This window comes from Topomyia yanbarensis, chromosome 3 (genome assembly GCF_030247195.1).
Source record: "Topomyia yanbarensis strain Yona2022 chromosome 3, ASM3024719v1, whole genome shotgun sequence".
Classification (NCBI taxonomy): domain Eukaryota; kingdom Metazoa; phylum Arthropoda; class Insecta; order Diptera; family Culicidae; genus Topomyia; species Topomyia yanbarensis.
In genome coordinates, this window is record NC_080672.1 from 421,760,238 (window position 1) to 421,779,486 (window position 19,249).

The 19,249-nt window shown below is 37.1% G+C and overlaps 1 protein-coding gene across 4 annotated transcripts in view; it reads right to left on the reverse strand.

The window, feature by feature from the left end:
• LOC131692963 (guanine nucleotide exchange factor DBS) overlaps window positions 1-19,249 on the reverse strand; it is a 382,061-nt gene that overhangs the window by 195,782 nt on the left and 167,030 nt on the right. The gene's annotated exons all lie outside the window — the stretch shown is intronic.

Consider the following 19,249-nt stretch of genomic DNA (forward strand, 5'->3'; position numbering starts at 1 on the left):
GTTTGTATGGTAAAATATATGAAAAATAGGCAAATGTAACAATAAATTCATTAAAAACTACCAGTATCATCTTGTGCATTCCATAATCTGCAGATATAAAGCTAAAGGTGTAAGGATTAACATTTCCGAAGACTGCAATGCGATTTTGCAGAAAAAAGATATTCTCATATAAAGTTATGTGTTGCCTCTCTTTCTCGCACATGCTTAGAATAGGCAATTTAAAAAAAAACCTGTTTTAATCCACCTAGAGGTGCAATTGTGCCTTTCTCATTTCTCCAAACTATGATTTAATAGCTGGTTCGTACAATATAACATTATGGAAATGTCTTTCATTCTTATTACACTTGGTAAGTATATATAAGAGCACCTTTTTGCATTCATCGCGGTATCGGTTTGAATCGGAGTTTTCTATGTGATCGCACTCCACAACCCGTAACTCCGGAGCCGGAAGTCGGATGGAGATAGAATTTAATATCAGTTTCCGGGGACGCAAAACCTTTCATTTGAGACTAAGTTGATCAAATCGGTCTAGCCATTTTCGAGAAGCCAATATAACCGTTATTCTGAATTTGGATGCTTCCGGATCCATCGATGGTGGCCAGTGTGGCCAAAGAGACTTGAATGACTGTTGTTGACCTAGATTTACAAATTCAACAGTTGTGTTTACATTTTGGAAAATATCACCCTGTAATTCAAGAACCAGAACTCGGATCCACACAAAATTCAACAGCAGCTGATGGACCTTTCATTTAAAATCAAGTTTGTCAAAATCGGTTCAGAAAATTTCGAAAAACCGATGTGGACAAATCAACAAATTTTGTTTTGTAACCATACTCTTCAACTCGTAATCCGGAACAAGATGTCGGTTGAAAATGATATTCAATAGCAACCTATGGGAATATTATACCTTTCATTTGAATCTTAGTTTGTAAAAATCGGTTCAGCCATCTCCGAGAAACCGATGTGGACATTTTGTTAACAAATCCGCACATACACACACATACAAACATACATATACACAGATATTTTGCGATCTCGGCGAACTGAGTCGAATGTTATATGAGACTCGGCCCTCCGGGCCTAGGTTAGAAAGTAGGTTTTTGGAGCAATTGCATAACCTTTCTATATGAGAAAGGCAAAAGAATAATATTTAATTAGCTTAATCAGCATGAGTTCAATATTATCTTCATGTGATTATATTTTGAAACGTTGGTGGAATGGGTTTGAAAGTGGAGGGAATGGGGGGTTAGTAGAGTGGGAGTGGAGGATGCGTCAGAAATCCTTCATCTTATTTCGGTATACGGGGTGGATGAAGGAAATGCGGGCGTTAGGGTGGTCCAAGGGGAGTGGAGTGATGAAGGAGGGAGGCGTAAGGGCAAGGCGGTGGGGGGGGGGTGCGGCGTAGCAATACTCAACTGCATATTTTGCCTTCCATTTGAGACTTTGTTTGAGAAAATCGGTTCAGTCATCACCGAAGAACCGATATGACTTTAATTGTGGAATATGCCCGGAATTCCGGACTTCCGGAATCGTCGATAGTGGACAATATATTCAAAGAATGTTTGATTGGCAATCAGTGATCTAGATCTGCGATTAGAAGTAATTTGGTGATCATTTCATTAGTTTTTAGCCTCTGAGGTATTACGATTGTACCGATTTATATGGGAAATTCCAGTGTATCCTTACTAACACCCCTGTAACTCCGGAAGCAAGAGTCAGAACCGAATGAAATTCAGCAGCAGTCAATGGTATTACTGTATCTTTCATTTGAAATCAAGTTTGTAAAAATCGGTAGAGAATTCGTTGGGGAATGGGTGTGATATTAGCTTAGAAACTTGGCGGGTTCCCCGGGGGCGTCATAAACCGTCATAGGTGGCCAATGTGGTCAAAGCTGCTTTGATTGATCATTAGTGATCCAGACCCGCAAACTAGAGTAATGTTACATCGATTTCAATATGTTTTACATCATTTGAACATCATGGTGGTACCAGTTTATATGGGAATTTGCTGTGTGACCGCACTCTTCAACCCGTAACTCCGGAAGTCGGATCAACTAAAAATTCAATAGCAGTTTATGAGAGCGTTATATCTTTCAGATGAAACTAAGTTTACGAAAATCGCCATCTCTGAGAAAATTGTGTGAGTTTAAATGACACACACACATACATACATACATACACATACACAGACATTTGCCGAACTCGACGAACTGAATCGAATGGTGTATAACACTCGGCCCTCCGGGCCTCGGTTAAAAAGTCGATTTTTACAGTTACCTATTTTATGAACTTATTCAATTTACGAAGGTTCCAGTGTATTAACTGTATGCTGCTTATTTGTTGTTGAATCTTCCTCTCTCCATGACGTTGTTATTGCTACATCAGTTTTGGATTTCACTGTTGGTTGTTTTATGCGTCTTGTGTTTCTGAGTGACCCTTGTGTATCCGTTGTCTTTTTTTGGTTATTCCTTCGCTAGGTGTACGGATAGAGATGGGCGAAACAGTTCACTTCGAAGAACCATTCCCGACTGAACAGTTCTGTAAAAAGAACTAGTTCAGATGAACCGTTCTTCCGTTCAGCTGATATTTTACTTGTATCTAGCGAATGTCTCTCAAAACATTCGATTCTTGGAGAGGAACCAAACAGATGGTGCCCAAACTATTATACCCCTGTATGCTTAACAAGTTCATCAAGGGTAGCGATTTCTTCATGATGTATAACTAGAGAAATAGAGAATGTGATGAGTCGTTCTTCGCCGGTTCCATTCAGGGAGAGCACAGAGAGCGGTTTGTGGGACGGCAAGTCGGTTCATTTTCATTCGTTCTCCTAAAAATCGGTCCGAGAAATTCGCCAAACGGCTTTGGGTCAGGTTCAGTTCATTCGCTTTGAAGAGAATTGAGAACTACCGTTCTTTTAAAAAGAACTTCCGTTCGCTCATTCTCTTCGAAGAACCAGTTCACTTGAACCGTTCGCGAACGAATGGCCCATCTCTAGTACGGAATGCTGGTTTAGGGTTATCGATGGCTATTGTTTTACCGGCTGTTTGTGGTTTAGTAGTGGAATGCTGTTTGTCAGTGTGTGTTCTAGTAAATCCATCTGGTTCGAAAACTGGCACGTGGGCGTCTGCTTAGGGTAGGTGCATAGAGTTGTTCGAGTGTGGACGATACCTTGAGCATATTTGCATTCGCAGTTCAAATAAGAAGGAATAGGTTGGTTCAGTTGCATTCTAACAAGACGAGACCCGTTGAGCATGCCAAAGTAAAACTTTCTCCAGGTATCACTTCAACATTGGTGATTGGTGATTGGTGAGCGGAATCAAATCTTGTAGGTGAATTTCAATCATATCCTTGTTCATATATACGAGGATCTTGGCCTTAATGTTGTCGTATTCGACATGATATTGCATGTTGTTCATCACTATAAAATATTTTGTCTCGAATTGTATATTGAACATTGCCAATACCACATTTTTAGTGGGGTGTAGTTGGATGTGGGTCACTACAGTCAGATCAAACTCCATTTTCACCTTTAACAACTATTCTACCGCGCGCACTATAGATCTTCTTCGAGTTTTGCATAAGTCGATCACCATAGTATATTCGCACTTTTTTTTTGTTGTTCACTCATCCTGCTCACCGTTGGGGGCAACGAAACATTTATGTTACTGGCTTGTGTAAGTACCGGAGCGAAATGGGTAAAATTTGTTTGTTTGCATTGCTGTGAACGAGTCGTGTGTTTTATCTTCTGGTTTGTGCGACATCAGAGAGTAGAACGACCGTAGAAGAAATTTCTTTTATCTTCATAATTATCGACTGTACTGCAACATAACACTGCACTCTGCGTTATTGAGTACCCAGAGCCATATTGTGTAAAACCATCCAAAATCTTTCATAATCACGTAGATTTTATCCTTTACGTTATTATGCACAACAAAGTGTTTCATGTTATTGGTGTTATAAAATAATCTAATTCTACATTTAAAATTCTACCAGTACCACATTCCACATATGTTGAAACTGAATCAGAATAACTCTGTACTCGTTAATACACGTTTTGTCTATCAGTAAACGCTTAACTTTTCGCATAAGTGATTACACCAGAATGAAAATAACTGTAATTTGTATGGGATTTGTATTCCTCAGTTAAAAAATCTTCTCAGTAGAGAAATATTCACAGTGTCAATGAAATTGAAAATGAATGGATAATGTTTGAGTGGCTGGTCTGTTTGAATCAATTATGCGTCGTGCAACTGTGTTTTGAACATAGTAGGGATTTAAGATTTGTTCCTCCTTCTAGTTCAAATAAACCTGTTGAAAAATAGCAGCACTACCACAACTGCATATTGCCTGCTGAACCAGGTAGTTTTTGTGGAATTTGAAAAGTTTATTTGTCCGATATTATTCGGCAACGGCTTCCGTTTGCAGTGCAGTATTTTTGCAAAGAAATTTTACCTGTCACGAAATAAAGAGGAGAACTTGAGCCGTCATGTAAGTTTCAGTGGTTTGGGGAACATTAAAAAAAATTACACCAAGAAATTGGTCAGAAATTCAACGTGGCTTTAGCTGTTGCTGATGAAAACTGTACGCTATGTTTGTTTGCAGTAGATGGTGTCCATAGTAATATTTCTACAAGGTTATCCAAAGTGTGCCGTCTTATTACATAGCTGGCACGTAGGAGTCTGTTCTTCATATGCACACCACGTGCTTTGAAAATTGTTAACGTCATGCAAAAAGGAATTGGTATTGTCTCGCGTATTCTCACAATAAGAATGCCCTTGGAACTTCCTGGATTTCTCCAGGTTGCACGGTGTACGGGTTTCGTATTTCGACATGATAGTTATCGTTATTAGACAACGATAGATCGTTTATTCGTAGCTCAGATTATCTTCGTCCATATAAACGGTGATCTTGCTTCTGACAACGTAATGCTCAACAACGTGTTGCTTTCTGACATTGCTATTAGAAAGGTGTTAAACGTTATCAAAATAATATAAGGTATATGAGCAAATTGTATGAAGATGATTCCGTAAGGCTAAGCTGCATTTTCATCTTACATAAATGTTTTACTTGGCGTAACTTATGACTTAGATGCAAAAGCAACGTTTGTTCGATTCCTTAGAACACGAACATGCAACCTACATAAAACGTTTGCCATATTTTTATTTTTCTCAAAATGACACTTTTCTTCAATAAAAAAATGCTGAAAATGTATGTCGTAGTAGAAAGCAATTTTTAATTTGGTGTGAAAATTTCAAAAGGGTTACATTTCCGACTAGCTCAAAAAAGTGTTTTCGAGAAAAACGCGATTAAAGTTTTCAGTACGCTCAGGGTATACCTTCAAGGCGCAGCGGTATAATTTAAAATTTTGGATATTATTCTCATCTTTTATTTTTTATATTTTTTCAAAATTCTGAAGATATCAGATTACCTTTGTTTGGGTCCCCTCTCATTGCTCTATCCCGGGCAATGAAAAGGCCGACTCATTAGCAAAGGTGGGCGCATTAAATGGTGACATATACGAAAGACCAATCTGCTTCATCGAATTTTTTAGTATTTGTCGTCAGAGGACACTCAACAGTTAGCAAACCTTGTGGAGCAATGGTGAACTTGGACGATGGCTACATTCGATTATCCCAAAGGTATCAACGAAGCCTTAATTCAGGGGGATGGATGTGGGACGGGATTTTATTCGTGTAATGTCCCGACTTATGTCCAACCACTACACCTTAGATGCGCATTTGCGGCGTATTGGGCTTGCGGAGAGTAGTCTGTGCGCTTGTGACGAGGGCTATCACGACATCGAGCACGTTGTCTGGGTATGCGCCGGGTATTTGGAAGCCAGGTCTCAGTTAAAGGATTCCCTTCGGGCCCGAGGTAGACCACCCAATGTCCCAGTCCGAGATATGCTGGCAAATCGTGATTTCCCCTATATGTCCCTTATTTATACTTTCATAAAATCGATAAATATCCCAATTTAGCCCCTCTCTTTTTATTTCTCGTTTTTAGAAGCTTCCTCCTGCCGTGTAGAACCGATCAGCTCCAGACTGCCACTATGTGACCGCCGTCGCCCTTACCACTACGGAAACTGAACCGAGAGCGACTCGAGGTCCGATGACTTTTGAAGGATTCCCCGCGGGTCCTAAGAATACCATCCGCCAATCCGACCTACCAGTGATGGCATTTCACCCTAGTGATGCACTGGCGCGTAAGTGTGATGCCTACACAGAGGATACAATGATCACACAACACAGAAAAAAGCAGAACGCTCTTTCTTTCGGAGCTGTATAGACCGATTTCAAGTGTGCGCTGGTGTTGAGGTAGTTGGGTGCGAGATAACCGTGCTCTCTTGCTCATTCAATTCTCTGTGGCGCGCTCAGATAAAGTCGCCACCGCGCGCACCCCAGAGTCGCTGTGGTGTATTCACTGGCGTGGTTTCACTGGCGTGTATTCACTGGCGTGTGATCTTTGGTTTGTTTTCGTCTTACAAGCGGCATTGCGAGTGAGATTGATTTGATTTGCATTTGTTGTGTGGATGGTGGTAGCTTATTTCAAGCTTATATTATTTTCTACTGAACATTTCATACAAGTTGCTTGGTAAAGCGAACGAGTTTATAAAGTATTGTTACACTACCTGCAAAACTAAAAGTACTCGGTCCTCGGAGCAAATTGGGAAAACTTTTTACGTATCATCGTATAGAGAGTTTTATAATGACCAGAGGCACCTGATATGCAAACTCGTGTTATGAGTATTGATAGTTTTATTATAACTTAATCCTACAAGTTTAAAACGAAATCTTAGATTTCGTCGACAGGCTTGACATATTCAGTAAAATTAGGTATACGCTTGTGACGATAATTAATTTACATACAACATCACAATTGAGCGTACACCCGTTATTCATTTGTTTATTTGTCTATTATTTTGCGTGGAAATCGTTTAAACAGCAGGCGAAAGCGAATGTTTTAAGAGCATAGGAGCTAGGACCGGGAGTCTGCGCGTCAATGAGCGAAATAAATTGGCTCAGTTTCGGGGTCAAGAAAAAAGGCCACTAGTGTTCACGCTTATTTTAAATGAACAATGAATCTTGTGTTCCATAAAAGGATGTTATAAATGGGTCAGCAGTAGGGTTCGTCGCGGTTGCGGTAAATACCGCAACCGCGCGGTATTTACCGCACCCGCACCGCAAAATCAGCGGTGCGGTAAGACACTTTTTTCCGCAGATGCGGTGCGGGAAAGAGCTTTTACCGCGCGGTTTTACCGCAACCGCACAGCAAAAAAATTGATAAAGTCTCACATTTGCATTAAAAAGTGGATTCAAACTAGGACTTTAACCATTTGAGAAAAACGCAACTACATTTATTTCCTTAGCAAATGCTTAGCAATGGTATTGTTAGGAAAACCCTTCTGTCAGAACGTTCGAGTTTTGCTTTTCACCCTACAATAGAGAATCATAAAAAAACTTTGAATTGCAATAATTTCCATTGACTTAATAAACTAATAAATAGACTTAATAGACTAATAAATATTCGACTTATCGCTGTTTGATTTCTCACATTCTTCTAAATTGATAAACAGTGTGCTATTACGAAAGAAAATCTAGCTGTATGCGAAATAATTTGATGCTATTATTTTTACGACATATTTTGAACACTAGTTATTTTATACTTCTAACTAAAACTTCATAAACTAACCATTTCAAACACATAAAATGCAGGATCCAAATAGAGACAAAATTATTTGATCATTTAAAAACAATAAATTTGTACTCTTAAATCCAATTTAAAAGGTCATCACTTCTCCTGATTCCTGTTGGAAATCGTGGAATTATGAATCGTTTTCGATATAAATTTTTCAACTGTGAATTTTGATCAATTTAAAGGAATTAGAGATGAACTAATTATGCTGGGACTTGGGACAACCCAAAGAATATAATTATCTTCATCAAACCAAACGAATTCGGAGTAATTGGTAGTAAAGGAGATTAATGTATGAAAAGCGTCCAGAATAAGGATGGGTCCAAATTAGGCTGATTATTCTATCATTTGTTCATCAATATCGTATTTCTATCTTCTTTGGTTGCTGTGTAAATTCCATGTGAATTTTTCTGCAGTCAATTTTATTGGACTCTTTTTTAAAAAGTGTGCTACATACCTTTTTTTCGAGTGCCAAATTAAGTCCCAATATATTTCAGTTAAGTCTACTTTGTAGCTTTTTATAAGTAAAGTTAGTTGAAGTGTTTTTATAGTGTAGGGTATTGATTTTTTTTGTAATTCTCAAAGCCCCTGTTCATATTATGACAAGTGTGAAAGTTAGCTCAGATGCCAAAGACCACATAGTTTGACTCCCTTCCACTTCATTCGAAGTTTTTACCGTTGGCTCTTTGGGAAAATATTATTAACATTATATTCTGAGGAGTCTCTTGAAGTTAAATTTCGTGTAAATAAGAATAACATTTTATTATATATGGTTATACGAATAAACAATTTTTCAACACTATTTTTTAAAAATTCAAAATTTTACCGCATTTACCGCATTACCGCGCGGTGCGGTGCGGTAAATAAAGTGCGGTTGCGGTAAGCGGTGCGATTTTATTATTTTTTTGCGGTTGCGGTGCGGACAATCCATTTACCGCCCACATCCGCACCGCGACGAACCCTAGTCAGCAGCAACAATGTTTATTATACGTATTCTAGATTTTTGCGTCAGTTAGTATTTTAGACCGTAATTATAATGCACGGATTCATTGCACGTAATATCAACAGCAAAACAAAGTATTAGGTATCTGGTAGTATCTGTCGGAATCTCTGTCAATCTCTATGAAATTTTCGTATTTTCAAGTAACAAGTAAGGTGTTTCCTCAAGTTTAAACAAGCGATTTTTGTGTAATAAATTATTCCTCATTATAACTTTCTTGAGTGAGGTGTTTTATCAAAAAGGTAGTGTTGGGAAAATATCAAAATATCAATTTTCACAACAGAATCTTTTCCTCGCCGATTTTCTAATAAAAAGTTCACTGATATAAAATATCGCTGCGGAAAAAATCGTCAGTGAGCTTCAAGAGTGCCGATGTTTGGGAACATTATTCGGTTCAAGCAAATATCGGAAGAAGAAAAGATCGCTTGTGAACTTTTATATCAACGAAAATATAGAAAAAAGTTCGCCTTATGAAAACATCTTGCACGATCTTCGAACAGGGGATTTCCGAGATTCCAAAAACCTGTAGATTAACATGATATAAAAAACTACGTTCTACAATATTACGGCGATAGATCAATAGGATAAAGCGTCAGGCTACTTCAGTGTCAACGAAACTTTCTTCAGAAGCCATCGTGTAAAAAAAATTCATCAATCGACAGAATTAAAATGGTGCTTGAAGGGTATGTTGTCAAAATATATATATATATATATATATATATATATATATATATATATATATATATATATATATATATATATATATATATATATATATATATATATATATATATATATATATATATATATATATATATATATATATATATATATATATATATATATATATATATATATATATATATATATATATATATATATATATATATATATATATATATATATATATATATATATATATATATATATATATATATATATATATATATATATATATATATATATATATATATATATATATGGATAAAAGCAAATTCTGGTATGGTGGCCGGTTCTTAACAACCCGTTGTTTGTATGACCGAGTATGAAAGTTATATATAGTTGAGCTAATGTATCTATAGTTGCATGTCGCATAGGACCCGTAATTAGCAATGGCTATATTAATGATACATGGTAGTGGTAATGGTACAAGAAGTTTCACATACATAAATTGGTTAATAAACAATCTTAACATTTGTTATCATTTTTGGGATTAAATGCTTTCGTTTAATATATTGACATCGCCCATAGAACTTTTCATCGATTTTTTAGCAGAATTTTCACTCAAATATTCTAGTTCTTTGCACACATACCAAAGATACGTTGAATGATTTCCCATATTTGCAATTAAAATTCTAGGGCAGTTCATAAGACACGTAGAACAACTTTCAACATTCTGCTTTTATTGCACTATATTATTAGTCTAATTAATGCTATCGTTGTAATGCAGTACAAGTGTAGATTTTCAAAAAAATTATATTAGAATTAGAACGAAAATTTTTTTTGTATCGGTACGTCGCTCGTCGAGAATAGCCAAAAAAGCGTAAAATATTTGGCTTTTACTGACCCAAGCATGACTAAAATGCGACTCACACCTTAAGTGCGGAACTATTGAACTATTATGTATTTACTTTGTTAGCATTACTAGAGCATTCGAAATTGATAAATTTTGAGAAGAAAATGGAATATGTTGAGGATAATTAGTATTGTCTGATATAATATTACTAAATATCCATAAAAACTTATTTCATCAGGAATCAAATCATATATTTCTTTTTATCAGAAAATTTGAATCACCTAATTGGACTAAGAATAAAAATCACGGAAATGTACTCGATTCGAAGTGTATGCATGAATACTTACAGGTGAATTGATTAATATATATATAGAATACGAAGTTTATGTTAATTTTTGGGATAAACGTAGATCGTATTCCTTTTTCGGATCGAAATGAAAACAAAAGCACATCCTCGCGTCACGAAATCAACTATAGGTTCAAGGTTTACACAAGAAGATTTTTATTCGGTGAGGTCATAAACATCTTCTGATACATAAACTTAATATTATAAGTTTTACAAATTATAAAAACACGGTAAACAGATAAACGTTCTTTGGAACAATTTAGTATATACTGCAAATACGGTGGATTTGCCATTTTGAACTTCTTTGCTATACTCGTACCCGAACATGTTAGGTTTTAATTTTAATTCTCTCTCTTATTATTCCATCGCATGGAAATTCGAGAGAAAACCAGCTAATTTATGTAAATGATGGCACAGAAGAAAAATGCCGTCAAAAGATTCCAGAACTAATTATTGAGGGGTTATACCACTATAGAGCACGAAAAATAGGCATATTTCGGGAATTTTTCTTGACGCAATAATGAGATGAATCGAGATCTTGTTTAACTTTCCGGCAGTGCACGCTGCTCTGAAAATCTAGCGAAATCGTCTTAAAGCATCAGCGGCTGTTCGTTCAGTGGGCCATAAGCGCGACTTCCAGAGGGTTAATGAGATATATAACATTACTTTATTGCAAAAAAAATGATTTATTCGAGTAATTTCGTCACAAGATGGCGGCTGTGCAGCACTTTCCGGTCGGGGAGTTTTTTTTTGGAAGCGGTCCACGGCCGGAACTCTATGTCCCGTAATTTTTGATTCAGAGCCAAAAACCAAAGCTTTTTAAACTTCTTAGAACGACAGCAAGCAGCATACGTAAGATTTTTTCTATGTCTTGATTTTTCGCGAAAAGGCACATTTTTTAGTCGAAAAACGCTGAAAATGTGTTAAAAATCGACACAAAATTTGCTTATCAAAAAATTATGCAATGAAAAAATTATCCCACGTACATCGTTGGAGAAAGTAATCTTTAACATGCTGTAAAAATTTTAGGCTCATCAAAAATCATTTGTTCGAGTTACATTTCCGGCCAGATCAAAAAAAAAATTATTTCGACAAAAACACGGTTAACGTTTTCAGTATACTCGAGGTATACATAAGAGGTGTTGCGAAAAATTTTGAATATTTATTTATTGTTTTCGCGATTCATTTTTTGGAATATCATTTTCAGCATCCTAAAGCACCAGTAAACAAAATTCAACCAATAAATAAAAATTAAATGTTTAAAAAAATCTACAGTGTTGTAACCCCTTGAAAGCACTGTACCGGCAAATAGAAGCGCTTCTAAATTGGCACGTCATTATTTTTAATAACGCGCTACAGAAAAAAACAAGTAACAATGTGAATTCTCGTGAACGTTATCTTGTTTTATGTGGACTTTATCTCGGAAAAGTTGGACATCGGATAAGCCTCTTCTCGCGTGAGTGAGAGAGAATTACAATGCCTGCGTATGATAATAATCGAGAACGTGTGTAATACCAGGACATTACTTGTAATGGATCACTTTACTTTTTGGCGTCGCCAAATTCGCAATCAAAATAAGTTAAATTACCATTGAGTTATTTAGTCGAACAAAAAATAGGCCGTTCCTAATGTGGATGTACAAATCCCGTCTTACATCTGTTATACGATTAATCTGATACTACAGATCATTACAAAACTTTGTTTATACCAGCCGATACATTGATTCGTAAAACGTTTTCCTTGTTTGCCCCTAGGCTCGAATACTTCAGGTTTCCCACGGTAGTGTAACAACACTCTATAAACTCGCAAGCTTTACCAAGCAACTATGAAATCTTCAGTAGAAAATATATAAGCTTGAAATAAGCCACCGCCATCCACACAACACAACGCAATAACCTGTGCAAATCAAATCAATCTCACTCGCAATGCCGCTTGTAAGACGAAAACAAACCAAAGATCACACGCCAGTGAATACACGCCAGTGAAACCACGCCAGTGAATACACCACAGCGACTCTGGGGCGCGCGCGGTGGCGAATTTATCTGAGCGCGCCACAGAGAATTTCAAGAGCTCTTCTCCACACTCTAGATCGTTCCAGTGTTGGGTGTATGAAAATTTACCTCTGCCATCAACATGCGCTCACACATATCAAATACGGTGGTGTATATGAGCGAAAGAGAAGCGCTCTCGTTTTGCTTGCCAGAGTGTGGGGAGTAATTTCAATTTCTCTTTACTGCACAGAGGATAGGGACATCACTGCGACCTACTAGACTGAGGCGCTGATTGGTTTCGCTGATCTCCCGTTTGTCCGAAAGTCGCAGGTTTTGCTCTTCTCTCCCGGTCACCACCTACGCCTTCTCTCCCCAGTCCTTAATACAACTGTTAAAATTATTGTCCCCCATCTTGTAAATAGAATTGTATCCCTAGTTTTAAAATACCTGTGAAATTTTTCATAAATTTTTGTTCCCCCTTTTGCGTACCAAACTATATTGTTAGTTTTAAGATAACTGTAAATATTTCCTAAAAAACTATTACTATTGAATTCCTTGTTTTAAAATTTTTCATAAAAAAATCTTTTGCCCCCTCTCTTGTATATAGAATCTTATTTCTAGTCTTAAAAAAAAGTCTGTAAAATTTTTCTCTTTTATAAAAAAAATATTTCAACATTGTAACCTCCTAGTTTTAAAATAACCAAAATGTAAATACAAAAGAATTTGGCACCGCCAAGCTAACGCATTTGTGCCTATCAAATAAACGAAATGAATAAAAAAAAATCTGAAGTACATTTTAAGTACAATAAAAAAATTCAGATTTTTTAAAAATTCTACCCGTAACATCAGGCATTCGAACCGATTGTATTTTGTTAATCCAATATCGGAAGGCAGAGTTCTACGCCTGCTAATACCATATATTCAGTGAAACGATTTAATGCATTCAAAATTAGAAATCAAAATTCTGAAATGTTGTCATAAAATAAAATAGTATTAGGTTTTCGGCAGAATAATATTTGGTCAAACCCATATTGGCTTTCAGCCGAACGACCTTTTCATTCAAATAGCATTTAACCGTATGGTGTTAAATTTAATGTCCAAGTGGCATTCGACCAAACTGCATCCGGCCAAATGGCATTCGATCAAATCGCTTTCTGCCAAACCATCTACAACTATCTACCGTTACTATCTTTCTGATTAAAGTGCAGTGACACTTTCCGATGTAACTGGATTCAGGTACAGGAACTAAGCCACATTTGTTCCCAGAATAAATGTTCTACTTCACGAACAGAGGGTCGAGTCTGGCTGTACCTAAAATCAAATGCTACTATTTTTTTTCGCAGCAGAAAAAACGCATGTTTATTTTGTAGTTTCACAGCACATTTCAAACGTCGTTCTATTATGTTAACTAAGATGCCTTCGGTAAGTAATCTCCAGTTAATTGGACATCAGATCAAGGCAATTTTAGATTTTTCACGTATTCTTATAAAGACAATGCAACAGTCCTCAAACAACACTTGAAAATTTCATTCAAGAATGGTAATTTGGTTTGACTAAATTTATATTTCTGAATCGCGGTTCTGCGAATATGGTCTATGACTTCAATAGTATTTTAGTAATTAAAGTTTTAATCAGCTAACTAATAAGCTTCTAGTTATAGGTGTTTAGTGTCCGTTGGATTGCTCCTAGAATTCGGAACTGGAATTTACTGAGATTAAAGAAAAATAATTTCGAGATGGTTTTGAAATGAAGATTCAAGTTTGTCGCGAGTGCTTTCGATGATGACCGTTGAACTGTTTGTTCTTCTGAACATCCAAAAATTTATCAAAAAATACACGAAATTCGAGCATTCTCTAAAAGTTGACGATTTGTACCAAAACATTTGTGTTTACTTCCACCACTTATTGTTCAAGATATCTTGAAAACCTAAGATCTGTCTCAGATAAAGATTCAACATTATTTGAAACCATTAACGTGCAAGTTTGAAGGTTTGATCCATCCGTGCTACTGTTGTGTATGTTTTACTAGCTTGGATATTGGATACAGCTAGCCATGTAAATTATAGCTTGCATAAACGAAATTACACCATTCAGTGGATTAAGAATAACCTCATATGTTCTAGCACTGTTACCGTCTGGTCTCTGGTCCTCCAAACAGTGTCCGCATCGATCCACTTCACTGTCTCTTTCGCGTTTTATTGCTTCGACCGTTTTATGAATTCCTTTTTCCAAATTTTAAAAATCTTTAATTTCCCAGATCACCAGTTTTCCATTTCGGCCCGTTCCAGCATGCAATGAACATTAGTAGTAATACTAAACCGGAAGAAATTACCCGTTAAATAAGCCTCTCGACTTTGTTGCGATTTTACGATAGGCTGGCTTCGAACTCAAGGCACTCCATTTGGAAAGCAAAGTCACAATCTGGTAGCAGTTGCTGGATCTGAATACAGTGTTATACTTTGTTGTTTTCGAGTTTTCATACTTCAAAGGCAAACCATTTTCACCTCGAGTAACGTTTCGAAAAGCATCATTTCCGATCTCATCACTCGGAACCGAAGTGGCGCCTTACCAGCCACCCCAAGGGCCAATCACGACCTCCGATACACTTCGCCGATACCGGGTGGCCAATTTGCCAAGCAGACCAAATTTTTCAATCTTATTGCAAACAAGCAGATGGGAAAGTTTTTCCTTTTCTGTCTGCAAATTTCGGCATGCTCTAGTGCTGTGAATTTTCTTCCTCTGCCGCGCACTTAAAGGCTGATTGCTCGAACCGAAAGAAAATTAAATAATTAACATGGGAAATTGACTGTTCAGCTCACCCGTCTTACCGAGAGGCACTTCCCAAGCCACAGTGCCAAAGAAAACAAAATAACCATTATTATCAATCCGGAATCAGTGGAAAGATCAATTTCGAATTTTACCTCATCAATTGATTCCGCCACGCTTGTACAGTAAATTGACCCCGCCTCCACCGAGCAGACAGAGTGAGTGCGCGCAATTGGCAGAAAGTGAAGCCGAAAGTGGTGAAACGGAGGAAATTCGGTCACCAGGTGTTTGTTTTGGTTTTCATCCCATAATGTTGCGCCAAAGCGAAAGTGATTTGATTCGCGAATGACGTGAAGCTGGGGGTTGTTTGTGCCGGTCGGTTACGGAAACAAGAGGAAGCGTTACCGAGGGTTGGGGATAAAGTATCAAAATCATCAGATCTGTAGGCTTTGAATGACAGTTCCAATTTTTTGTGTTGGTCGATTTGAAACTTTTCGAGTACTTGAACAAAGATCTATACCTTAAAATATTTCGGAACACACTTGATTTAATTCAATGAGGTAGAACAGGATGACATCAACTGTAGATCAAAATCAAAATCAGTCAAATTAACGTAAAAATAATCAAATGAACAAAACGAAAAGGAATAAAATCAATCAATCTTCTGATCTCGCCCGGAACAGAAGCACTACTATACCTGTCAGTAAAGCAAACAATCAGTATAATATCGTTGCCTTTTCACGCGTAACCGGAAAACTGTTTCAAATGATTATAAACAAACTCGTACGAGAGCTTAACCTCCCATCACATGCGGAATAGTCTACTGAAAACGTTAAGAAGCATGGCCGAGGCAGACAACTTCATTATAAAGAATAACACGTGAAATATGACAAATATGACAACTTTAAAACCAAGATCCCCGTACATGTAAATTATGATTGGAGCGAAGTACGTCTACGCGACCTGGCAACACGGACTAATTCAGAGCACATTAAAAGATTTTTGTCGAAATATGGAGAAGTGTAATCCATTACGAAGGTAGATGGAGCAACATTGGCTCTGTTATTCCCAATGTAGTTTGTGTGGACCAAACCTTACCCTGCCTGTCGGACTTTTGAATCCAAAAGAGCGGAAGGAATTAACTATACACTGCTTCGAATAGGTTTCGTACAGACAACTTTCGTAAAATATACGAATTTTTGTACACATGGTGAATCATTCGTAGTTTTATGAAAACATTTTTAAGGTGTTCCATGGGCTATTACAAATCGGTTGCATTATTCAAACGAATATACGAGATTCTAATCTAATCTAATTCTAATATTTTCAATAATTCCCTTGCTTGTATTTTATTTTTGCCGTTTTCCATTCAGATTGTCAAAATGGTGGCGAAACAAGATCTTCACAAAATTTTGCACGCGCTAAAAAAATAGTGCAAAGCATTCCTACGCGGATTTGGCAAAACTGCTGAAAGTTGCCAAATTGACTGCGGTAAACGTTAGTCAGGTGTTTGACGTCTGATGACTGCTGACAAACCAGGATCAGAAGGAAATCAGAATTCTGCAGTAACCAGAAGAAGAGTAGCCACACTCATAACGAATCATCGGGAGCGTAAATGCATGTGTTTTTTCGTTCTCGAACTGTGAACGAAAAGCTCCCAAATGGTTCGTTGGTGTTCAACTAACCTCATACTGCTGTAATATAATATCGAACCCCACAGCTACACTTTTTGGCCACACCGTGTAGCGATAACTTGAATAACACATACCAATGTATTTATGCTGTCCCGCTTATGATCGCTGTTGCAACACATCCATACAAACGGGATTTAAATGGTAGTGGGAAAATGGTACAAAGCAAAAATGCATCAAAAACCGATGCTGAAAGGCCGTGTGTGAAACTTATATATGCCGTTTCGCGACTCAACGAGTGTATGTCGTCATAGCATGGGTTTACTAACGATTTTATCGAATAGATGTTTGTCGGCTCTAATCTAGGAATCTTACGATCGAATTATTTTCCAGAAGTTTCAAGTCATGTGTTATTTATAGCAGTGGAGAAGAGAAAGGAGCATAGCAAAACGCAATGCGGCAATGACAAGATTGCGTGTAGGGTGGAGGAAATGAAAGGTGTAGAAGAAAGAGAATCTGTGAGCTTCGTATGTAGCAAATTAATATGAAACTAAACACTAACAAAGTCTCTTTATATGTGAGTGCGCGCCATCGATTTTTTTCGAGAGCATCGCGCTCACCTCAAACTATGCGTGAATGACGCCATGTGTAAAAGAATTGCTTTTAGGTATGAGATTGTGAACGCAAAACCAGAAAATGCGAGTGTGCTGTTCTGGGTATAATACTGTCAGAGCAGAGATTTACATCTAACACCAGATCATGCAAATGTTGGGCTATTTCAGACTTACAAACGGATTATTTAAAATGAGATAACGAAAACAAAATGTCTTATATATCATAGAATATTCATGAGATTAAAGCAGGTTTGGGTAACACATAGCTGTTTTAGAAAAGTTAAATTGACTTTTATTACCAACAAAATGAAGAGCAAAGATTACTTCCCATACCCTACTTTTGCCATTTTCGATCTACTCAGTTGCGTCGACACATCCCAGCAAGTGTACTTAATTACCCGTACCCAAAGATTCAACATTTGAATGGCCTTCCAATTCTCGTGGCCTTAACCCGATTTAAAATGCTTGGGTATGATGATCGCGAAGTTTATGACAACGCTAAGCAGTACTCGTCAGTTGCAGAAATCAGAAAGGAAATAAATCAGTGTAGGACAAGATCAGTGCAAGAAATCTAGAAAGTGCTAGTAATTGAATACCAAAGCGAATGAAATTTTTATCCAAAACATGATGAAAACTCGATTGGCTACTAAATGTAGTGTTGATTAATACTTGATAATAACAATAATTTTCACCAAAACTGTCAAGATAACTAAACTCATCAAAGTTTCCAAATGTTAATAAATGGGTCTTAAAAAAACTCAGAAAATTTTGTTCAATTTGTTTGAATAGTAAAAAAGTTGCAAAATCCTGAACGAGTAAATATGGGACACACTATAGAGTGTAGAAGATAAAATGTAAAATGGAACATAGACCTACAAGCCAATAATAAATGTGGCTTCCAAAAGAAACAACAGCTACGATGTACAATCCGCTATCATTGTTTACAGTTCTATTCACTACACTTTTGTGTCGCTAATTTATATCGAAACCTATACAAGCGATTCAAAATGAGGCAGTGAACTTGAATCCGAAAGTAGTTCAACATCATTGCCATTGACTGTAAGTCCGAGGGAATAATACAGGCCTTCATGCAATGGGAAATAGCGTAACACATACGACTGCTGGTAAAACACACCTCAACGGGGTAGTTGGTGTCGCAAAAGAAAAACAAAACTCTAAAACTGCAATTCGGTCGTAAATTGTTCTTCCCCATTATATAGAGTAGCAAGGGACCACTTTTGCGTGACCTGGAATTAGTCTGTAGACATTCAATTGATATGGAGACCTGCAGGTTACAAACTTCGCGATACTAAATAGGTTACTACATATTTGACAGATAAATCTCATACTCATGGTGCTAACAATAAATCTTACATGTTTACTGTCTCTAATTTTTGCCACTGAACTACACGACACTTACTACCCACAATCCGAACTAGACCAAATCCGTCTAGCTAGCGGATTTTCCAATCTATCGATACGATAAGCCGGTCGGCCATACGACAGCGACAAGAGGTTATATTTCCTGCTCGCAACCGCACGATCAACCGAATAAATAGCGGGGCCAATCCTCCAAGCAATCGGCAGTGGATTTTTATCGCCTCCGCACGTTCGTCCAATGTAAAAGCCCCCAACCGTTTCACGGCAAAATAAATTAGTTTAAAGATTGTGCACGTTCCAACTCTTGGAGTT